Source organism: Bubalus bubalis, chromosome 9 (assembly GCF_019923935.1).
Source record: "Bubalus bubalis isolate 160015118507 breed Murrah chromosome 9, NDDB_SH_1, whole genome shotgun sequence".
Taxonomy (NCBI): Eukaryota; Metazoa; Chordata; class Mammalia; order Artiodactyla; family Bovidae; genus Bubalus; species Bubalus bubalis.
The window spans coordinates 27,893,757-27,896,352 of record NC_059165.1 but is presented as its reverse complement, the minus strand read 5'-3'; the positions used below and the strand labels follow the sequence as shown (position 1 = coordinate 27,896,352).

General features: G+C 38.1%; 1 non-coding gene across 1 annotated transcript; it reads left to right on the top strand.

Annotated features, from left to right (window-relative positions):
- The first annotated feature begins 773 nt into the window (after window positions 1-773).
- LOC112587151 lies at window positions 774-880 on the top strand. Its single transcript, XR_003111681.1, has one exon. It is a non-coding gene; the product is annotated as a U6 spliceosomal RNA (small nuclear RNA).
- Window positions 881-2,596: the final 1,716 nt, after the last annotated feature.

The window sequence follows — 2,596 nt, the reverse complement described above, 5'->3', positions numbered from 1 at the left end:
AGCCTAGCATGATGGAGCCCCAAGTAACCCTGGCCAGATGCCAAATGAAATTTCCCCTAAACATGACTGTCTTGCCTATTTCCACAATCCCATACAAGTCTGGCTTCAAATCTGTTTACCACCCACCCCATCCTTCTACTGGTTATAGCCAAAGCCCTTAACTAACTGCCCTTGTTCTCTAAATTGTCCCTTCTGACCTGCATTTCTCACCTGGCTATCAATCCGTGGCCACTGTTTGCTGGCTGACCTGTGGACTGACCTAGCAAAGCTCACATCTGCTCACCTTGCCATTTTAAAGATATTTTGATCCCAAAACGATTAGCTTCTTTTTATATTCAATAGGTAGAAATGTCCTCAATCATTAGGCTTGTCACACAAGAGGGAGGAGAAAATAGAGGTGGTGAAGGGAAAATAAAGGGGTCCCTGGATGTCTGCTGTGAGCTTGCAATGGTTCTGCATTTGAAGCCTCCACCCTCCTCCTTCAATAAGGATGGAAATGGGTACAAGTCTTTTCATTCCATTATTTATCTTGTGATTCAGACTTCATTTTTTTTTTTTTTTTGGAAAAATGGATCAGTTTACTTACAACATATTGTGGCCAAAAATAAAACTAAAATCAAGAGAAGCGCTAGTTCACTTACATTATATAGGGTGATGAGAATATACAACACCTTATGCCAAGTATCAGTGTATCAACCATCTTCATCCATTCGGAATGCATGTACTGATGGCCTATTCTATGCCCGGCACTGAGTTGAAATGAAGGTCCCACTCTACTCACTTTGGCAGCACAGATAATAAAATTGGAATGAAACAAAGAAGACAAGCATGGCCACTGTGCAAGTATGGTATGCAAACTTGTAAAGCATTCTGTATTAAAAAAGAAAAGAGAGAGAGAGACCCCACTATTACATACATATCAACTAAACTTAAAAAATGTAGTCTTATTCTACCTGCCACTTGAGTTTATTTACTGTAATTAAAAAAAAAAACAAACAGTTTGTCACTTCTTGCCCTTTAGAATCACAAAAGAAGATTTTCTATGTTTTCAAAATCTTCTATGATGGTTCATATGTCATCATTTCTCAAACTATGGTTGGTTCATGCTGGGATAGAACTGCCATACAGGGACTTAGAGTCTAGTTGTCAAAATACATTAATCCGAATACAATGATCTAACATTATAACCATGTTTGTGATCCTATGTTGAGCTTCTTACCTAATAACAATAATTATTTCCTCTTTTTTCCCCTGGATATTAATGGTCAACTTTAGAGAGATACTATATTAGTATAGTAACTGAAAACATTCAAAATCAAAATATTTCCATTAGATCTTTTTTAAATATTTATTTTTATTTATTTATTGGTCTGTGCCAGGTCTTAGTTGCAGCCCATAAGATCACTGATCACTGTGGCACACAGGAGCTTGAACTGTGGCATATGAACATTTAGTTGTGGCACATGGGATCTATTTCCATGACCAGGGATCGAACCTGGGCCCCATGCACTGGGATCATAGAGTCTTAGCCACTGGACCACTAGGGAAGTCCCTCCATTAGCTTTTTATTTTTTCTTTTAATTTCAATAGAACATGAGTTTAGCTTTCTTCATTTTACAATACTTTAAATGATAGTACATCTAATGAATCAAAGCAGGTGATTTTCTTGGCTATGATTAAGTTTTGGGGGCCCAGGAATAGAAATAGGCCGCTCTGTGCAGACAGGTGAGAGCACCAAGCAAAGGAAGCTGAGAAGGGTAATAGAGGAGATAATTAGGCCTATGAGAATGAATAAAGTAATGTCAAGTAAATAATTTAATTCAAGCTGTTTTCATTAATATTTAAAAAGCTAGAGGAAAGGGGGCTTTGGGGCTATCTCCTTCTAGTACCCATAAAGTACATGTGCAGCATTAAAAATTTCTGTTGCCTGTCTAGACTTTTAAAAACGTAGCTCAGGGATTAGTTTAGCCATAAAAGGTCTGAGACTAATACCTAGGATTTTGACTCCGAGGTCAAAATGTTTTTTCACAACCATATACAATAGCCTGATCTTCAGCAAGAGATATTTTGCTGAAAGGGACTTTTTTATAGGACATAAAGGCAAATAATGGTCTATTCTGGAATGCCCAGTGGAACCCTTTAGCTTTAGTCTTCAAGATTCAAGTGTGAGCAGCTGTCATAGAGAGCAAGTTCTCAGCAGAAACAAGGGCATGAACACAGGGGCGAGCAGAGGTGGAGGGAGTAAGCATGGTCTCTCTCATCTCTCCTGTCCTGCCTGAGGCCAAAATGTTCCCATGACTCTCATTTCAGTGATCAAGTCAGAGGCAGCAGTTGTAGACTGGCCGAATACTCACAAAAGCACTGCTTCTTTTCAGTACCCATCCAATCTGAAAACCCGAGCCATTATAATCTTTGACCTCTGGATTCAACCATGGGATTTAGAGAGTTGTACTTTGGACGCTAAGCTAATCAACTATTTTCCTGTCATTTTTTAACACTCATTTGATAAATCTCATGACAAGACCTAACACAATTTAAACACAACTTTAAAAACTGCTTTTAGATATTATAAAAACACATCAATAATTAGTTGATA